This window comes from Cebus imitator, unplaced genomic scaffold (assembly GCF_001604975.1).
Source record: "Cebus imitator isolate Cc_AM_T3 unplaced genomic scaffold, Cebus_imitator-1.0 Scaffold251, whole genome shotgun sequence".
NCBI lineage: Eukaryota > Metazoa > Chordata > Mammalia > Primates > Cebidae > Cebus > Cebus imitator.
The window spans coordinates 984,071-1,005,781 of record NW_016107566.1 but is presented as its reverse complement, the minus strand read 5'-3'; the positions used below and the strand labels follow the sequence as shown (position 1 = coordinate 1,005,781).

General features: G+C 43.0%; 1 protein-coding gene across 6 annotated transcripts in view; it reads right to left on the bottom strand.

The window, feature by feature from the left end:
• Positions 1-21,711, bottom strand: part of TRIM2 (tripartite motif containing 2) — a 141,323-nt gene that overhangs the window by 108,866 nt on the left and 10,746 nt on the right. For 2 of the 6 annotated variants that reach the window (XM_017498777.2, XM_017498778.2), the window contains exon 1: positions 11,512-12,288. The exons of 3 other annotated variants lie outside the window; for them this stretch is intronic. The gene's annotated coding sequence lies outside the window, so the exon portion shown is untranslated. Of the gene's footprint in view, positions 1-11,511; positions 12,296-21,711 lie in introns of those variants that run through there. One more of the 6 variants, XM_037727962.1, reaches the window with a different exon arrangement.

Here is a 21,711-nt window from a genome sequence, read left to right as displayed (position 1 = left end):
CCCCCCATACCATTTTCTAAATCCTGCGCCCTGAAGTTACCATCCTACTTCCTTCCGTCCTTTCTTTGGCACTTTCTTTTCCCCATGTCCTCGTTTTAGCTTCTCCCAGTCAGCTCTCTTCTCCTCCCGCCTTCTACTGGAAACTCTTTTTCTTCAGCTTTGGAGGTAGAGAACTTACCATTTCTCCTCTACTTTAAATGCTTCTTATCCTCATTCTTAGCAATCCTCTGACTCTGGGAATTTGCCAAAACATCAAGTCACTGCTGTTCTCCTACATTCACTTACTCAGAGACCGCACCCACTCTCGTGATTAGACCATTGCTGGAATGCATTTGACTTCCAAATCCATGTCTAGAGAGGAAAGTTGGCTTAGGTTTCCAGTGGCCCAGGGACATCTCCACCCAGCTCTGTCACCACCTCCAATTCAGCACCTGCAGCTCTGAGTCTCCTCCTTCCCCTTTGCCAGCCACTCTCACTGGAGTGGATGACCTGATCACTGGAGCTTCTCCTGGAGCCAGAAACCCTGACAACACCAGACACTCAGCCCCTAGGCCAGGTACCAAGATCAAAGGAGTCAGGAGTTGTGGGAGTGCTTTGTAAACTGTTACGTTCTAGACTTACAACCCATCACCATTGCTACTACTTAAATCTTTTCAACTCTTCCTTTGAAATGTGTCTTGATTTTACCTACTTTTCTACAATCCCTACCCACAGCCTCTCATTCCCTCCCTTTTCTCCAGCGTATTCTGCATGCTGGAGTCAGTCCACTTTCATGGAAACACCTCTTTCCCCCTCACTCTGCCACTCATGACTCTTTAAAAATATCTGTTAAAAGGTGAATTGTGTCCCCCTCCCTCCAAAAAGATATGATGATGTCTCCCAGTACCTCAGAGTGTGATGACTGTATTTGGAAATACAGATTGAGCAGCTTTTATCCAAAATGCTTGGGACCAGAAGTGCTTTTGGATTTGGGATTTTTTTTTTTCATGTTTTGGAGTATGTGCAGATACTGACTGGTTGAGCATCCCAAATCCAAAAGACTGAAATCTGAAATCCTCCAGTGAATATTTCCTTTGAGTATCATGTCAGTTCTCAAAATGTTCTGGACTTGGAGCATTTCAGATTTTGGTATTTGGGTTGCTCAACCTGTATAGTGTAGGCCTTTAGGGAGGTAATCAAGTTAAAATGAAGTCATTAGCGTGGGCCATAATCCAGTATGACTGATGTCCTTACAAAATGGGGAAATTTGGACACAGAGACAGGCATGGAAAGAAGATGATGTGAAGACACAGAACACTATCTACAAGCCAAGGGATGCGTGGGACAGCCAGAAGCTAGAACACAGGCATGGAACAGATTCTCCCTCACGTTTGCAGCACCTAAGCATCAAGTCTGTGTTTCTCCAACAGGCACTTTAGATCTTCTTTGATTCCACCTCAATGCCCTTGACTTCCTCCCCTAGACCTTCTCCATCTCTCCTTCCATCAGATGTGTCTGCCTCCTAATCCCTGTCTGGAAAACGACTCTCCGCCTTTGCTTGGGATGTTCCCAATACCCACTGTGCCCTTCCCACTTCCCCCTTCCATCTAAATCTTGCACATTCTTTACGTTCTAACTTTAGTCCCTCTTCCTCAATTATACTGTCCTTGATTTTTTACCTTACTGTGTTCTCTTTTCTGAACCATCATTGGACTTATTATCTGTACCATATGAGATGACACTTGATTGTCTTGTTCACATGGTTTCCTAATGGTTTCTTATGTGATATTCTTGGGTCTAGAGTTAAATTTAAAGTAACCAGTTTCTACTGGAAACCACTTTTCCAGACATCTTCCTAGATTTGTTTTCTTAATATAACATCCTTTCCTCCAGCGCTTCCCACAATTCTGGTATCCATTTATTGTATGTCATCCAGTCGAGTATACCTGAGCTAGTGTTTTAGTGAGAAAGACAACCTAGTTGTGAGTCCTGACTCACCCTTTACTGGAAAAGTCACGCGACTTCTTGGAAACTTAGTTTCCTCACTTCTAAGATATTACCTCTCAGAGACATTGTAAAGATAAGATGGAATTATTTATGTGAAAGTGATTTTTAAGCAGTAAAGACTTGCCAAATGAAAGGTTAAATCATTATTATGATCTTAGTGCCACGTGAGCTTAGCTAGTTACATGCTATGCTGATGAAATTATAGGCTTGAACCAAGTGAGCTGGTTCTTCTAGATTTATGCCACAGGGGCCAATAAATTTCATGACTAATAAAAATTGATAGAATGGATGGAGAAAACTACAAAGCATCTCCTGGTGGGTCAATAAGGTTATCTTCATAAATAAAAGACAGATAGTATACTGTCACCTCAATCTGCCTTAAGGCATGCAGTATCCCAGGTTCTCAGAAGAAACTGACAGTCTCCATATTTCCAGCGCTAGTACAATAAATCCACAAGGTAATATAATATGTCTAAGCCAAGCATCTGTTTGGTGTGTTTTTTGTTTTCGTAACCGAATTCTACTGGTTTTAAGGTTGAACATGGGCTGGGTGCAGTGGCTCACGCCTGTAATCCCAGCACTCTGGGGAGGCCGAGGCAGGCAGATCTCTTGAGCCCAGAGGTGAGATCAGCCTGGGCAACATGTCAAAATCCTGTCTCTACAAAAAAATACAAAAAGTAGCCAGGCATGGTGGCGTGCACCTGCAATCGCAGCTACTCAGGAGGCTGAGATGGGAGGATAGCTTGGGCCCCGGAGGCAAAGGCTGCAGTGAGCCATGATCGTGTCACTGTACTCCAGCCTGGGTAGCAGAGCCAGACCTTGTCTCTTACAAAAAAATAGTGTGGACAGCAAACATATTGAGACTGTAACTACTGTAGCAGTCATCATGTGTAACATTCAGAAAGCCAGGACCTACGCCTCTAGAGACTGAAAGGTAAATCTAGAACACAGGCAGGAGTTGTGTGTGCCTCGCATTCTTCTCTCGGGTCAGCCTGTGACCTCCTGTCCCCCTCAGCCCCCAACAACAGATAGTAGCTGAATGAATTGGTTGAATAAGGAAAACTGAAGACTAAACTCCTTGCAGTAATAGAAAGACCCAGCAGTACTTGGTGAATGCATGTATCCTAGGAACCTGAAGGAGAGGAAATGGCTTAGGAAAAAATATCTAAGAAAAGAAATCTATTTAGTTCTATCGAGATTTAGTTTTAGCATGGAGTATACTGTGTGCAATAAGCCCCAAAGATACCAAGAATATTTTGTACTGCAAATGAAAACCAGCTTCCATGCAGATGGGATTCAGAATTTCATACCCCCACAAATCTGTCTTCCTTCTATAACAGAAACTGCTTTAACTATTCCAAGCAAATGCTTAATAACTATTTCCCTTTCTTGATGTTTAAAGTCTTTTTAGAAAGAAAAATGAATTTGATTTCTAACAGATACTCTTTAAAAATTCAGAATCTGGCCAAGTGCAATGGCTCACGCCTATAATCTCAGCACTTTGGGAGGCCAAGGCAGGCGGATCACCTGAGGCCAGGAGTTTGCCCACAGCCTGGGCAACATGGCAAAACCCCATCTCTACTAAAAAATATAACAACTATCCAGGCGTGGTGGCATGCACCTGTAGTCCCAGCTACTTGGGAGGCTGAGGCAGGAGAATGGCTTGAACCCGGGAGGTGGAGGTTGCAGTGCGCCGAGATTGTACACTGCACTCCAGCCTGGGCGACGGAGCGAGACTCTGTCTCAACAAAACAAAACGAAACAAAAAAAACTCAGTCTTTAAGTGAAACAATATGCATGGACTACAAGTAAAATACAGAGGAAATCCCTGAGAAATCGAATTTCTTTGTCCTTTAATGAAATTGTGTTAAAAATGAAAAAAATATACGTTATTCTCCAGGGTCTGTAGCTTAAGCAGAGACTCTACAGTAAATGTCACAAAGAAAAGTAGCACTTTGCACAGGGCCCCACATAGCCCCACTCCCACCTGTTCCCTCTCCAGGCTCCTAGGTCTTTTCATGTTGTTTTAGTGGGTGGTTTGTGGTCTCTGAGGGGATTTTAGCCTTCAGCTATCAGTTACTTTATATGTGAGGTTACTAGATTGAGACATCATTTGTGGGGGAAAAGGATGAAGGATACTCAAAGGCTAATTGCTACCTGAAGGCAGAAAATAGGGAAAAACAGCAAAAAGACTGCAGTTAGCCTCTGTCATCCTTCCTCTAAATAAATGGTCACTTGATTGTACACGACTGTGACTGCCGTATGACCTGGGGCAAAAGACAGCATTTATCATTGAAGGTTCATTTACTGTACAGAGTGTGTACCAAACAGATGAACAAAGCATTGTTTTTATAAAGTGGAAAACAGCTTTGTAAGAAAGAGTTCTGTTTAAATGGTGGCAGGAATCTGGACACCACATTCTGTAACTGTTGAATTGCGTTTTGATGGCTGGCTTCGTTACTGGCTAAGATCGAAAAGCTAAAGATACTCAGTTATAGTTATTGCCATTTGTTTTCTGCAGCAACCCAGACCCAAACATCCAGAACACCCTCTACGAAACTGTATCGATTGAGTGTCATCTTTTAGTGAGCCACATTTAGCTTTTCTCCCTGGGGTTACTTTTAAAGCTACTCAGGACTGCTTGTCTTAGCCATTAGACCAACATTTGGGGTAAAGTGGCAGAGGACCCACAGGTGTTTCTATTCTAGAGGTCTCAGGAAGTCCTAAGTATATGGCTAGGATTTGGGTGGTGAAGGAAATGGGGTGACAAGGATGATCCATAGTTGGAAGGAGAGGAAGGAGAGGGTGTCAAATGGAGCAACCACACAGTTGACAAGGGTGTTTATGGATAGAGAGTAGCTGTTCCTGTGGCCTTCATTCCATGTGGGTACCCTTTTATCCACTTTCTGTGGGTGACTCTCATTGGTCATGCTAAATAAGGGGATATCCAAAATGCTTACCTTGCATGAGAGGTTCACTTTTATAAACTCTTTCTTGGAATAAAATGGTAATTATTTTGCCTTCCATAAGCACAATCCAGTGTGTTGTAGGAAACCCTGGACATACGCTGAACAATAAGGAGAGCCAGCTGCCCCAAATCTGCAAGGACATCATTCACAGCCAATACCAAGGAGAGTACTACACACTGAGATATCTTTTGCTGCTTCTAAGGCAAACTATTATAACCTTGAACTACAAAAAGCCGGGAAGGGTATGGTCAGACCTAACCCCAGCCTTCCCTTCTTTTGAGTATCCTTGCAAGTTCCGGCCCTTCCCCTTCCCCCACCAATGCTTCTAGTTCACAATTTTAATTCCCAGCAGAATCATAACTAAAGCAGACTACCCAGCTGAAAAGAGAGACGTGCACCTTCCATTGTGTCGAATAGCCGAGGACATACAGGCAAGCTAACGAGATGCAAATCCCATTCAATGTGGCTAATGCCCTTTTTATCCCTAACCAAAGACCTAGAAAACTCATTTGATTTGGTGGTTTGCTAAATATCTCTTCCACGCCATTGTTGCTTGTGCAACGCTAATTTAAATAAATTGCATGTAGTCAGCAAAAGAGACAGTTCTATCTTTGTTTAGACTGAGAGGCTATTTTGGCAACTAAAGAGACCCGATCTCATCCTCTTAATTAAGGCAAAGCTCAAGCCTATCTACTATTTACCCTCAGGCAGTGTTTCTATGATGGGTTATTGCGGCGCTACCCAGGGCCATTGTTGAATTGTCTGGCAGCTAGGGAGGCGACATTTTAGGAACAGAACTGAACAAGAGTCTTGGGGTTAAACAGCAAATGCCACTTCACCCAGGTCCTATTGAAAGAGCCTTTTACTGACACACCTTTCAATGTCAAAGGAAACAAATATTAGGCTGGGGCCACCTTGATTCTCTCAGAAAGTGTTTGTAGCTGAACCACTGCAGAGGGTTCTACCGCAGCCAGACCTGATTTCCTCGCTGAGGAAAGACCGGAGAGGTTCAGTGAACAGGAGGGAAAAGGATGCTCACTAATGCCTAAAGGTACCACCAAGGCTTGAAAATTCCTTCAAGCCTTGTTCTTTGCCTTTTAGGCTATTGTACTTTCCAGATCATAAGCAGGGGGCTCAGAACACAGTATTGTGACACGGTAAAAGCCCCATAAAACTGCATACTTCAGCCATACCTCAGCTTTCTGTTGAAACTGCTCTCTGTAACTCAAATGTGACAGGGAAGCAGTCCAAACCCACGCCATCTTGGCCCCTGCGACTTGTAATAAGTAATTAAGGACTGTAATTTCTACTCTACCCAGACAACGTGTAAACAAATGCTTATCTTGACTTTTGTGAACCACTTAAGTAACAATCAGAATGTCAAACGTCCCCTGGCCCTTGGAATGTCTGGAGCCCCTCACCCTCATCTCCGCCCAGGAGGTGATTTACAGAATTACTAGCCCTCGGAATGTCTGAAGCCCTTCACCTCCACCTCCGCCCCTCACCCTCACTCCCAAGGTGGTTTTAGGGGTATAAAATGTCTTGACACCCTCATTTCGGGGCCACAGGTTGGAGAGACGCGAGTCCTCCGTGGCTGCCAGCAATAAAGACCCTGCAATTTGGCATACTTTTGTCTTGGTGTTGACTTTCTATGCTTGGTCCAGTACAACATTATTTGCTCAATTAATCCTTGTTGGCTAACAGACTGGGGTATGGGCTTGAAAATTCTCTTTCCTGGGCCGGGCGCGGTGGCTCACGCCTGTAATCCCAGCACTTTGGGAGGCCGAGGCGGGTGGATCACGAGGTCAAGAGATCGAGACCATCCTGGTCAACACGGTGAAACCCCGTCTCTACTAAAACTACAAAAAATTAGCTGGGCATGGTGGCGCGTGCCTGTAATCCCAGCTACTCAGGAGGCTGAGGCAGGAGAATTGCCTGAACCCAGGAGGCGGAGGTTGCGGTGAGCCGAGATCGTGCCATTGCACTCCAGCCTGGGTAACAAGAGCGAAACTCCGTCTCAAAAAAAAAAAAAAAAAAGAAAAGAAAATTCTCTTTCCTTTCTTCTATCTGACTGGGTAGAACATTCTAAAAGGAAACTCGTTCTAATCTTTCACATTTTTGGTTTTACATCAGATCTACCTTTTCAGGAGTCTTAATCTGAAAGGCTTTCCATTGTGTTTGCTTCCTGGTCCTCAAAGTCATCTTCCCCGAAGGTCAGCAATGAGAGTCCTAAAACGGTAGTCGTGCTAATGGGAGATACGTAGGTCAGCAAGACTGCCTCTCTTAATATTTTGGGTTGGACCAATGACTACATTAAATTTAAAAAGGCATCCCTCAAACAGCAGACATTCTGAAACCTGAAAAACACTTACACTGAGATGTCGATTTAAAAGGCTAATCATCTCTCAGAACTCCAACTGCCTGTAGCATATTTCTACAAATTGCTCTGGTTCTAGAAGTCAGCATGGCTTAGGTTAGTTTGTTTTACTGCAGTTAAGGCAGAAGCAAAGGTGTATCCACAGCTTCTATTTGAGCACTACGAAAGAGTCTTAAGTTAACAAAGATGCTGACATTTATGGTATTTTTGTTAGACTCAAGAACACATTATAATCTCTTAGGCCAGTCCTTCTGCATCGACAAATTTCATCTACATATACAGTATACTGTGAAAAAGGAAAATAGTGAAAATTCTAGGGAGAGGATATTTCTGTTCAAAGATTAAGATGAGATTCAAAGGCAGGACATAGGCCAGGCAAGGTGGCTCATGCCATAATTCCAGCACTTTGGGAGGCCAAAGCAGGAGGATTGCTTGTGGTCAGGAGTTCAAGGCCAGCTTGGGCAACAGTAAGCCACCATCTCTACAAAAAATTTAAAAATTAGTCAGGTGTGGTGGCACATGAATGTAGTCCCAGCTACTTGGGAGGCTGAGGTGGGAGGATAGCTTGAGCCCAGGTGTTGGAGGATACAGTGAACTATGATTGTGCCACTGCACTGAAGTTTGGGTGACAGAGTCTTTAAAAAAAATTAAAAAAACAAAAAAACAAGCAAAGGCAGGATATGCAAAAATAATATGGTGTTACATAGGAAAGAACCATATTAGTAATACAAAATATTTGCCAACAAAAGCTCAGTTTCTGAGGTTGAATTTCCACTAAACCTTCAAACCAGCCATAAAAGTTGAGTGTCTAGTAACAGTGGCTCAAGGTCATGAAATTTTTTACTCTTAATTTCCTCTCTGTCTATTTAACTCAAAGGTTGCACTTGTCACTTCTTTAAATGCAAATACTATCCATTTCAAAAGACCTGTCGTTTTCTTCCAGAGAAAATAATAAATTAAACTCATAGATAACTTGCAAGGACTTTTTCAGACATGCCAACTAACAGGTGGGTCTGAAGTTCTAAAAAGAGTATAAGAAATAAGGCTGGTGACAAAGGTATTTGTCAGGTCTCCAGATGCAAGCCTGGAGCCTGAAAGTCTGAAGTCCTGCTTGCCTCGGCTGATGGTCTCCCACTCTCCGCCTGCATTAGCCATGGTCCCTAATCGCCCAGCGAAGTTTCCCTGGACAAGCCCCTCACCCCACCCTGCCATCTTAACTGTTATTATGATAATACTCTTATCTCACCCGCCATTGTAACTGAACTTATGGTAATGTATACTCCTTGCCCCTACTCCCACCACTGTAACTGATGTTACTCTGTAACTTTTCACTGCCCACCCCAAACCTATAAAACCAACTCCTAAGCAAAAGTGCACTTTGCTAATGCCCTTTTCGGCCTTAGCCCACCTGCACCCAGGTGAATAAACAGCCATGTTGCTCACACAAAGTCTGTTTGGGGGGGTCTCTTCATTCAAAGCGAGTTTTTAACAATATTATGCCAGCCTTTGCCTCAAGCCTTTTAAGATAACATTCACAGAATAGACTCTCAAACAGACATTCTAAGCAGGCAGTCTCTTCTCAAGAACCCCAAAAGGAAAACAGTCATTGTTCCTGTCTTCATTTAGTAGCAGCATCAAAAGCATTTGCCAGGTGCTGACCTGCCAGCATAAACTTTCAGCACCTGTACAAATCAAGCTTAAGCCGTCTTTGGGAATTTATAATCCAAGATATATTTGGTATAAACCAAGCAGTGTCACTTTTCATGGAGTGGTGAAAGAAAAAGAAAGTTTTGATAATGTTCTTGCACCAGGATTTCAGCGCTTCAAGATGTCATTTTCTTTCTTTTTTTTTTTTTTTTTTGAGACAGAGTTTCGCTCTTGTTACCCAGGCTGGAGTGCAATGGCGCAATCTCGGCTCACCGCAACCTCCGCCTCCTGGGTTCAGGCAATTCTCCTGCCTCAGCCTCCTGAGTAGCTGGGATTACAGGCACGTGCCACCATGCCCAGCTGACTTTTTGTATTTTTAGTAGAGACGGGGTTTCACCATGTTGACCAGGATGGTCTCGATCTCTTGACCTTGTGATCCACCCGCCTCGGCCTCCCAAAGTGCTGGGATTACAGGCGTGAGCCACCGCGCCCGGCTAAGATGTCATTTTCAAAGGTTCCTAGGGCCTTGCTATATTACCCAGTTGGGTTATCATTGAATAGGCCAAATTCTCACCAATCAGTGCTTGGAGAAGTAGTGAATCACTGCTGCTCAGAAAGGTGAGAGAAACAGATCATTCCTGTCACACAAAGTAACTATCCAACCTCTTTTTAGAGAGTAGTCAGTGGACAGAAATTGAAAGGACAGAATTCAACCCAAGGACAGACCAAAGAAAAGGTCGGAGGATAAGATGTTAATTCTCATTGAGACTCTCTAACCTATTTATATTTAGAGTCTTATAACGACTTCCTTCCATTTTATTTAAATTTAAAGTAGAAATCAGGAAGCCATGCCTGTCAGGATTAAAATGATGATGAAAGAAAAATATTCAAGATGTGGGTGTCGTGCTTATTTCTGACAGATACAATGGAATTTCTCGTGGAGGATTTAATGGACATAGAATTTTCCAGGAAAATAAAGGCAGGAATTGGAAAAATATTCTCAGGGAATACTGATAAGGGACAGTCATCTAAACAAACCTTGTCAGTGATGGCTTGCTAGATTCCATGGTCCAAAGTAGCGTCATGGTGGGTAACTAAATGGGATTATATACAAAAGGGTAGAAAGAAAAGGGAGGCTGCTGGGAAAAGAATGTGTTAATTAGGGCAAATGAGACGTGGTGTTCTGTATCTAGCCCAGAACAGGCCAGATTACCTCACTGAGAAGACATTTCATTAGAGTAGATAGCCCTGCACAACTCAACGAAATCCATATTCACCCTAAGGGAGAAGGGGGGTGGAGTTCGTTTTAATTGATCCTTCATTGTTATATGAACCTAAGTTGGAAAGAAGGAAATGCAATGTGTATCATAAAGAATTTAATCAAATACTATCTCTAGTTAAGGGTGTGAGGCAGTCAAAGTCTTCTGACTCACCCCCTGCTCTTTTGTTTCTTGGAGCTGAAGGGCAGGTACCAGTCCTGCCAAGGATGAAATCAAGTGGAAATTTGAGAGGAAAAGTCACGTGGAGCCGAGAAGCAGTGAACGCAGCACAATACTTCTCCCATCCCTGGGAAAGGAATCCTTAATACAAGTTGTCAGGCAACGACCCTTAACTACATTCTAAAAATATTGATGTAAAATGTACTCTGCATTTTCAGAAGAAAATAATGAAAAAAGGCATCGATGTGCATACTGCCACAAGAACAGCCACCCCTCACACCCTACGGGCTAGCCTAATCTTTGGATGGCTGGAATTCTAAGCGCTCTAAAATTAACTATTTAAAAAGCCTTTGAATCTAAGCTGTCTCTGTTCCATCAATTAAAGCCGGTGATTTCCCGGGAAAGCGAAGGGGCCTAGCGGAAGGCATCAGTTGCTCCACGGGGTTGTGTTACAGGTGGGAACGAATTTGGGGTTCACAGAGTGCTTTGGAGAATGCTTTGGATCTGACAGGCATTTAGTGAGACGAACCGCCCTCCACACCCCGAGCCTTTTATCTACTTTGTAGGCGGCATGCAGCTTCCAGCACCGGGCAATAATACACCAAGCAGAAAGAGCCCTGCAAACCCTCAAAAGTCACCATCTCCCTGCTCTAATAAGCACGAACTGTAGTACGAGCTGGGGCAGAGGATGAGAGAGGAGGCTAAAGGAAAGTTTTGGGACAATGACCAAACGTTCTTAAAGAAAAAGAGGGAGCCGATCTTTTCAAAATGACTACAGTCCTGCTTTCAGATCGCAGAGTGTCTTTTTTTCTCAGTGCAAAATGACTTTGAAAGCTGTCCTGCGTGACGCGGGTGAGTGAGGACGGCGGGGTCCGCGCCTCCCGGGGTTGCCCCGCGGTCAGGGCCTGGGAGCCGCGCAGCGTCCGAGCTCTGCAGCCCGCGCCGCGCGTCCCCACCGCACCCGCTCCGGGCCGGCCGCCAGCCGCGCAGCGCGGTCCGGAAACGGACTCTGGTCAGGCTTCCCGCAGGCTCTGGCCGCCGGACCTTGCCCGGGCGAGAGGGTTCCCCGGGCACAGCCCGAGCCACGACTTACTGCGAGACGGCGACTCGCTTCGCGGGAACGGCGCGCGCTCCGTAGGGGCCTGGGCCTCGCCCCTCGGGCCTGGGCCTCGCTGCGCCCCCTGCCAGGGCCCAGGTGCGCTCGCTCACGACATGAGGCGGCAGGCGGGCGACCCGGGACTTGGCGCCCGCTCCTCTCCGCCTCCTCCGGCCTCTCCCGCGGCCGCGCTTCTGCAGCGATCTGAAGGTGAAACTGCTTTATCCAAGGCCGTTTTCTGAGCGAGCGGCTCAAGTCGTGAAAACAGACCCGAGGAGGAAAGCCGGCCTCCTGACTGGACTCTGAAGGGCCTTCCCCGGGTGTCCTCGGCTCCCAGTGGCTCTCGGGTGGGTCATTTCCATGCTGCGCTCAGGCCCAGAGCAGTGAGACATCTGTTTTCCATCAACCGCGAGGCAGAGGCAAATCCTGGATTAGATGTCGCCCGGCGCTCGCAGCATGCTCAGGCCGGGCCCGACAGCTAATCCCCGCACAAACAGCATGAAAACAAACACGCAAGTTGGAGCCCGGTTCCAGAAAGATTTCCCTGTGCGATGACTAAAGGCTCTCGCAGCCAGCCTCCAGCATGGGCCAATCGCAGCACAGGGGGCAGAAAAAGGGGGTTGGCTCGGTTTTCAGGTCTCCCGAAAACGCATCCTCCTCCCCAGTCTTGTCAACACAAATGCAAACACTGTCCCTTCAGGGGAAGTGAGTTCAGCTTGATGGGGCTGAGAGAGCTGAAATGTCAGCCTCCAACATGGGACAGTTCACTATAAGCAAGCACAGCTTCTGAATGTGAGCGAAGAAAAGAAATCTTTTTTCCTTCAAGTAAATTCTAACAAATGAGTCAAGTATGATGCAATCAGTCCCGAAAATGATGAACCGTGACTGCCACTATAGGTCTTTTTTACTCCCTAAAATAAGTTGGAGTAAGGACCCTTCCTTCTCCCTCCCTCCCTCCCTCCCTCCTTTCCTTTCGTCCTCCCTCTCTTCCTCCCTCCTTCCTTCCTCCTACTCTTTCTTCCTCCCTTCCTTCATCAGTCACAAGGCTGAGAATAGAAAGCTGGAAAAACATGAGTCTACTTTCAAGGGCCTTATCGTTTTCACGGGGCGGGGCGCGGGGGGAAGGTGGGAAGGTGGGAGGGGCGACTTACAATTTTAGAACACTATAAAATGATAGAAATGTATGCCCAGAGGGTTATAGGAACACAGAAGCAGGAAATCTTTCCCAGAAGAGACTGCATTTGTTTGTTTGTTTGTTTTGAGACAGGGTCTTGCTCTGTTGCCCAGACTGGAGTGCAGTGTCAGGAACATGGCTCATCACTGCAGCCTTGACTTCTCCGGCTCTAGCTGTCTTCACGCCTCAGCCACCCCAGCCTCTCCAGTAGTTGGGATTATAGGCGCACCACCATGCTCAGACACTTCATATAAATAAAATCATATAATAAATATGTGTGGGCTTTTGTGTCTGGCTTCTTTTCACTCAGCAAAATTTTTCAGTTTACTCAGGTATCCATGTAGCATGTGGCGGTACTTCATGACTTTTTATTGCAAAATAATGTTACATTATGTAAATACACCACATTTTGCTTATCTGTTCAACATTTGATAGACATTTGGATTGTTTCCACTTGTGGCTAGTATAAATAATGCTGCTACGAACATTTGTATACAAGTTTTTGAGTGGGCATATATTTTCCTTTCTCTTGGGTTATTTACCTAGGAGTGAAATTGCTGGGTCATACAGTAATTCTATGTTTAATATTTTGAGGAACTGCCCCACTGTTTTCCAAAGCAGTTACACCATTTTACACTACCACAAGCAATGTATGAGGGTTTCAATTTCTTGGTGGGTATGAAGTAGTATTTCATTGTGGTTTTGCTTTGCATTTCTCTAATGACAAATAATGTTAAGCATCTTTTCATGTGCTAATTGACCACTTGAGTAGAAATGCCTACTGAAATTTTTAAAAATTTATTTTTAAAATTGGGATTAAAACACATATAACATAAAATTTACTATTTTGTTACACCGAAAGGTATATATACTGTGAACAGTACATTCACACTGTTGTACAGCCAACACTATTTGCCCGTTTTAAACTGTCCTTTTAAACTTGTCTTTTATTGTTGAATTCTCATATTCTGGAAGTGCGTTCCTTATCACATATATGCTTTGAAAATATTTGTTCTTATTCTACGGGCTGTCCTTTCACTTTCTGGATGGTGCCCTAATAGTCTTTAATAAATTCCTTTTACTTTCAGACTAACTGATGTCTGTTGTCAAAAGCTAAGAACACTAACAGATGCTCTGTGTTCTGTTAAATGCCACCCTTTCCTATAATAGCCTGTCTCTCATCATATCTTCTACCCAATATTGCCTCAGAACTTTGATTTTTATTTTATCCTAAAGCTTTTCTCATTCCATCTGAATCCTACCTACGTCTTATATTACTGGGCAGACTCAAAGCATCAACAGTCACCAATAACACAATAACACAATAACCAATAACACAACTCTGCTTGTAATTACAAGCAGAGTTACCAGCGGCCTTCCTATTTATTTCCTGCTTCTACCCAGTTCTGGCCCAGAACCCTGCAGTCATGGGTAACAACCTTCCCCTCCCTCAAATCCTTTCACACTGTTTGCCCTTTCCTCTGTTACACTGCCATAGCCACAGGGGATCCTATGGATTAGATCAACATCCTGTTTAATCTTTGGATCCTCCTTAGTGCCCAGGACAAGGCTTTGCAAAATCCTGGAATACAATAAGTGTGTATTAAATGGAAACAAATCTTATGTTCTGTTTCCTTCATTTTATTTTATTTTACTTATTTTATTTAATTTTGGGGGGGTCTGGCTCTGTCACCGAAGCTAGGATGCAGTGGCTCAATCTTGGCTCACTACTGCCTTCCAAGCTCAAGCCATCCTCCCACCTCAGCCTCTCAAGTAGCTGGGACCATAGGCATATGCCACCACACCTGGTTACTTATTGTATTTTTTATAGAGACAAGGTCTTACTTTGTTTACCAGGTTGGTCTTAAACTCCTGAGCTCAAGTGATCCACCACATTTGCCTCCCAAAGTATTGGGATTACAGGCATGAGCCACCATGCTCGGCCCAATTCTTAATTCTGAAATAATATTTATGCAGTCCTTGATTTTAAACTTTTCTCTAAATGGCCACATGTGAAAGACGAGGGCCTGAAACTGGGTTTCAGGGCAAATCTGTGGTGTTCAATTTAGGAACGAAAGGGTGGAATTCTTTTTGGAAATAATTTTTAGGAGTTTATAAGATGATGAAAGAAAGTAGGGCTTCACAGATAAAGTTCTCAGGACCTATAGAGACACTAAATAGTGTTATTGGGGGCATCAGAAGTCTAAAGTGAATTCATTTCCTGGTTGATTTTTCTGGTGGATCGGGCTTTATGACTGCCACTCCTCAACAGCGGGGTCTGCTTCTTGCATGACACTGTGAAACTCTGCAATCTGGACTAACTGAAAAGCACCTGTTTAAGGTAGCTGGAAAGAGTTGCGTTCATTCTGTTGTAAGATAAACCAATGTTTACCAAGCACACACCTTATGTAAAACACTATCCTGGGCACAGAGAGACATGAGATTCATGTCCTGTAGTAAGGAGTTGGATGACTAATGAGCGTTATGGTTAAGATAAACACAATTAACTATAATCCAAAGCAGAATGAGGGGATAAGGAAGACAAAGACAAGCACCTGTAATCCAAAGCAAAGCAGGGTGTCTTACTCTCCATAATAGAGGCATAAAAAACTGTTTTGAGAATTCAGGGAAGAAGAAGTCACCTTTTTTTTCTTTTTTGAATAGTAGAAAAGGCTTCAGGGAGAAGGTAGGGAAGGAGAGCTAGGCTCTTGCCTGAAAATTTAGGATTTCTGGCCAGGCATGGTGGCTCACGCCTGTAATCCAAGCACTTTGGAGGCCAAGGCGGACAGATCACCTGAGGTTGGGAGTTCAAGACCGGCCTGACCAATATGGTGAAACCCTGTCTTTATTTAAAGAAAGAAAGAAAGAAAATTTAGGATTTCTACACCACAATCCTTATTCTTCAGTAACTCCTTTACTAATTGGGAAGAAAGTCATATATACAAGTGGCTACAATTCAAGACCATGTACAATAAGATTCATTTGGAAGGGTCACAGAAAAATGAGAGAGTACTTCCTAACGTCCAGGAAAGACTTTATAGAAAGGGTAGTCTTGTAGACTTGACTTGGGCTGTAAAAGATGGAAAGCATTTATTAAAATGTGTGTTTTTGGTAAAAAGCAATGAAATATTCTAGAAAATTTTAAAATCCCATAAAAGTATAAAGAATAAAATGGGCTGGGCACAGTGGCTCACACCTGAATCCCAGCACTATGGGAGACCAAGGTGGGAGGATTGTTCGAGCTCAGGAACTGGAGACCAGCCTGGGCAACATAGTGAGACCCCTTTTCTACAAAAAAAATAAATAATTAGCTGAGTGTGGTGGTGCATGCCTGTAGTCCCTGCTACTTGTGAGGTTGAGGTGGGTAGATCGCTTGAGCCCAGGAGCAAAAGGCTGCAGTGAGCTGTGATCGCACGACTGCTCTCCAGCCTGGGTGACAGAGCAAGACATAAAATAGAAAACATTTACAGATCCTCTGCCTACAGATAAATCCATTGCCAGATATGCAATATACTTAATAGATATTTGCAATTGAATAAGTGAATAAATTACATTGCCATTTATAGTCTCTATTTTTTCCTGTGCACCACTCCTTTCTACAAAAGTTGTACCGATTTACATTCCCATTAGCAATGCATAAAATTAAGATACACATATTCACCAGAGTGTTATTTTTAAATATTTCTGAATTTCATAGGGAGAAAATAATAACTTGTTTCTGAAATTTCGATTTATGGAATCATTGGTGATGTTGCACATTTTACACGTGATCATTAACCATTACTATTTCCTTTAAATTGCCTATTCATGATCTTTGTACATTTTTCTTCAGAGAACTTGGAAAAAATCTGCAATTTTCTCAATCTTGGTTCTCCTGTGGCTATGACTGTGTGAGCGTCCTGCCATGGTAAGTGTGATCTTACTTTTTAAAAATACATTCTTATTCTCTGTCTCTCCCTGCTCTCCAACATGGCTGCCAAACACAGCCGACTGCTTCATCTGGTGATCAATCAAAGAAACCATGATTTGTTGCAATACTGGAAGGAGACCTTGGTGGTATGGGAATTACTGAGAGGCAGTATGTTCAGACTGTCAAGCTCGCTGAGCCACCATGACTCTCTTTATTAAGTGCTGGTTTTAGAACTTAATCTCCTCCTACGCTGTAAAATTAAGCTTCACAGTATTCTTGCACGGACTCCCTCAGTTTCAACTGACCGGCACTTTCTTGTCTTTGAAGTGTCTGTTCCTGCTGAGGCTGGTGTGGCCTTTTCTTCATCTTCCCCCATCCAAATCTTGCTACCTGATGAAGTTCAACCGGTACCCGTGGATGAGAACGACCTCTTCCTCCGAATCCCATACACATTGTGTCACAGTGACAGCACTTCCAGCCTCCCAGGTACTTGGGTTATCTGCTACATGCACTGCAGCTCCTTATTACCTTGTATACTTCTTGAGGAGTTTGTGTCTTTTTATGTCTACAGTCCCATCATTCAATTAGCAGAAACTCCAAAACATTTTACAAATTGAAAAGTAAAATTATGTCATTTAACAGAAATATGAGCAGGAAAAAAAAAAAAGAGTCACTTTGAAAGGAAAAAGCAAACCTTAATTTTTCAGTTGTATTGACTGTGCTCATGGTAAGATGTTGGGGAGAAATAAAAGAAAGTTCATCTAAACAAAGGAGCATCAGTAACTCAATCAACTCACAGAATCTCCTTGCTATGGCCTGAATATGTGCCCCCAGCTTCATATTCGAAAACTTAATGACCAATGTGATCGTATTAAGAAGTGGGGCCTTTAGGAAGTGTTTAGATCATGAGGGCTTCCCTTTCATGAATGGATTAATGCCTCTATGAAAGGACTTCTTGAGGGAACTAGCAAGCCCTTTTGTCCTTCCACCCCCTTTGCAATGTAAAGACGCTCACAGCACCACATTGGAATCAGAGAGCAGCCCTCAGCAGACACCAAACCTCCTCATGCCTTGATCTTGAACTTTCCAGCCTCCAGAACGGAAAAGTAAATTTCTATTGTCTATAAAGTACTCAGCCTCATTTTGTTGTAGTAGCACACATCTTGAGAACTTCCCGGGGTAGAAACCAAAGGAAGAATTGAGAAACATGCCTCCTTTTGTCTTGTCAAAAAAATGTGCAAGCTGCCCTCTTATTCTGCAGCCCTTTAAACCTTCTGCAGGAGAGGAATGGAATCTCCTGAAAGCTGCAACTGGAGTCCAGGGACTAAGAAAGTGAACTGGGACAAACAATTAACTTTAGACTGAACATAGAGTCAGTCCAGGAAAATAAGTACTAAAATAATATTTAAAAATAGCTGGGAAATGGACAAGGAAATGGCCACTGGCTTCCATTAGAGTAAGAGGATACTTTCTTGTAATATTTTCTTGAAATGATGATACATTGATCTTCTTGGCCTAATCCATTAGCATAGAAAGATGTTCCTTAGTCTCTAGAGATGCTTACTCAATAGGGGCCGCATTACAGAACGATACACTGCTTCAAATATTCAGAAAGAGCACATGAACAAGCCAAGACAGAAAGAGAACAACTCTCTTTGGAGTCTTGGTGATTTTTCTCAATTGCTTGCCAAAAATCCCACTCATTATAAATCTGCTTATTTTTAATATGTGTCAGGCTTTTGAAGTTTCCAGCTAAAAACTTTACTTGCATAAAACAACAATAAAAAAAAATAAAAACAGGCAAAAAAAGTGTTTTTTGAACTGTATTTCTTGGGACTATTGTGACCTAATGTCTGTTTAATTCTCAAATTACAGATGAAAAAACAAACAAAAGGAACCATCGAAGGGTTTCTTTTAAAATCTTTTATCCAATGTGTGAAAAAAATATGATAACTGAGTTATTTTCTTATTCTTTATATTAATCATAGATTTCAATGTCTGTTTTTAATTTCCAAAATTCTATATTCCATGCAGAGGGGTTTTATTAAGAAACTTTTTTTCTTGCAAACCCCCATACATTGAAAATTTAATAAATATAATTTACAAACAGAGAAGTGCATAAGTCTTAAGGCAACAGCTCAATGAAATATCACAAAGGGACTATGACAGGGTGAAAATACCATCCAGAACAAGAAATGGGACATTTCCAATACCCCAGACACTCCCCTCTCTAATGTAGTTTTGAGCTTGATGTATTTTACCCCTTTTTTGAGATGGAGTCTTGCCCTGCTGCCAGGTTGGAGTGCAGTAGGACGATCTTGGCTCACTGCAACCTCCACCTCCTGGGTTCAAGAGATTCTCCTGCCTCAGCCTCCTGAGTAGCTGGGATTACAGGCACCTGCCACCATGCTCGGCTAATTTTTTGTATTTTTAGTAGAGATGGGGTGTCACCGTGTTGGCCAGGATGGTCTCGATCTCCTGACCTCGTGATCCGCCCATCTCGGCCTCCCAAAGTACTGGGAGACAGGTGTGAGCCACCACACCCGGCCTATTTTTTTCATAGCATATGAAATTTTTTCACAGCACATGAATGGCAGCAAGTGCCCAGATCAGCCCACAAAAAAACAAAAAATGTACCTGGACTCTAGCAAAATGGCACCACATCAACATCAACATTTCCATGGGGAAATGCATGTTCAGCTCCGAACAGGGATACAGGGGGCATGCCCCAGACTCATGATCCTTGAACCCCAAGTGTTCCCACTGCAGGGGTTCTTGGTGGGTGGGCCTACGTGGAGGAGGAGCTACGTCTGGATCTCAGTAATCATTTCCCAGTCTACATCAGCTTCGGAGTCTAAACAAGAGAAAGCAGCACTTCAGCCAGGCATATGCCAAGTATTCTGACTTAGGAAAAAGATGCCAATTAGGGGTTCTAGTGGGGCACTGGAAGTGTATGTTCGAGTTAGTGGTGATTTGTAAGTTGCATCTGCCTGTATAATAGACATTTAAGAGATTTCAGAGATGTACTTTTAGGTATCCAGTGTGGGTGAAGAATGCTAAGTGAGGCTAGTATATAATTGTTACTTCTGTTGCAATAACTGATCATTGTAGATTTTTTCTTTAACACCTCATTGCAATTAAAAGTAAGCATTCTAATGTTAATAGCTTAACATTGAAAAAAGAACTTAATACAGCTATTTTATTCTGTTTTCCAGTAGTTTCTAAAATTCCCAGAAAATAAAAATCACCTAGTAAGCTTGTCAAAACACAGATTTAAGGCTACAACCCAGACATCCTAAATCAGAACTTCCCTAGGGGAGGCCTGATTATTTATGATGATCTAGCTAACAACACCTCTTGGTATTTCTTAGCTTCAGGAAAGTACAAGAAACACTGGCTTGGTCTAAGAAATATGAGTGAGGCATGTGTTCAGTTAAAAGTGCAATATAAACCTTAGTTGCTGTTGTATTACTCATAATGATGAAAATGATGTGGAATGCTGAGGGCTGCTTTAGACAAAAGTTTTCCTTAGGTTAAACAGTTCTGGTTCCAAGTTTTCTTGTTTCTTTTGTTCCAAGATACTGAATTACAAATAGCAATTTTGCAGATACCTGATACTGTCTTCAGCATACTAGAGAGTTCATCTTAAATAAAACTTATTTTTTAAAATGGATAAAACAGAATTTGATCCCTTTTCTTTTTCTTTGCGACAGACACTGTAGTCACCCAGGCTGGAGTGCAGCAGTGTTTTCAGCTCACTGCAACCTCTATCGCCCGGGTTCAAGCAATTCTCCTGCTTCAGCCTCCTGAGTAGGTGGAATTATAGGCGTGCACTACCACGCCTGGCCAGTTTTTGTACTTTTAGTAGAGACAGGGTTTCACCATGTTGGTCAGGTTGGTCTCAAACTCCTAACCTCAGGTGATTCGCCTGCCCCGGCCTCCCAAAGTGCTGGGATTACAGGCGTGAGCCACAGCACCGGGCTAACCCTAATCTCTTAAATCCAAGCTCTCCTCAAGTAATGTAGGTTCTTGGAGGCTCTGCTGGTCAGGTTTTACTGCCTAAGGACTTAAAGGGGCATCTCCATTTATCAATGGCTTATCTAACTTTCAGAGTCCCTGATCAATTGCACAGTGCTCATAGAAATGCAAATGAGTATGATTAGCCAGTGTTATTGAAAAGCACTTTTGTTAGGTGTATCGAGAAACTTTAAGATGTTTATATCTTATGCTGTAGTAATTTCACTTTAAAAATCTTTCCTGAGGCACTATCAGAGGTGTGACCTCAGATATTGTCCAGACACTGTCATAAGAGTACCAGTTCTGGATTTCAATGCCAGCCCTGCCGCTTTTCGACTTTCTAATTGTGCCATCTGTAACAAAGTATGTAGCCAACTATCCTGTGCCTCCTTTTCCTCTTCTGTTAAGTGGTAATAATAGTAGGATTGTTACAAAGATTAAATTAGTTAAATAGTAAAATAGAAGGATTGGCCAGGGGCGGTGGCTCATGCCTGTAATCCAGCACTTTGGGAGGCTAAAGCAGGTGGATCACCTGAGGTCAGCAGTTCAAGACCAGCCTGGCTAACATGATGAAACCCCATCTCTACTAATACAAAAATCAGTCGGGTGTGGTGGCATCTGTAATCTTAGCTACTTGGGGGAGGCTGAAGCAGAAAATCATTTGAACTCAGGAGGTGGAGGTTGCAATGAGCCGAAATCACACCACTGCACTGCAGCCTGGACGACAGAGCAATACTCTGTCTCAAAATAATAAATAAATTAATAATAGTAGGATTGCCACAAAGATTAAATTAGTTAAGATGCATAAAGAACCTGAATCAGGGCCCATCACATAGTTAGCAATTCAACAAATGTTAACTATTATCATCAGCTGTTATTGCAAAAACATTCATTGCTGTGCTATTTATGATAGAAAAAAATTGAAACAAGTTAAATGAAAAGAAATAGGGGCATGAGGACATATTTTTGCACATTCATACAAAAGAATATAATGTACCCTGGAGGTGTCACATAATGGTTAAGAATGCAGACTCTTACAATAGCAAAGACCTGGAACCAACCCATGCCCATCGATGATAGACTGGACAGGGAAAAT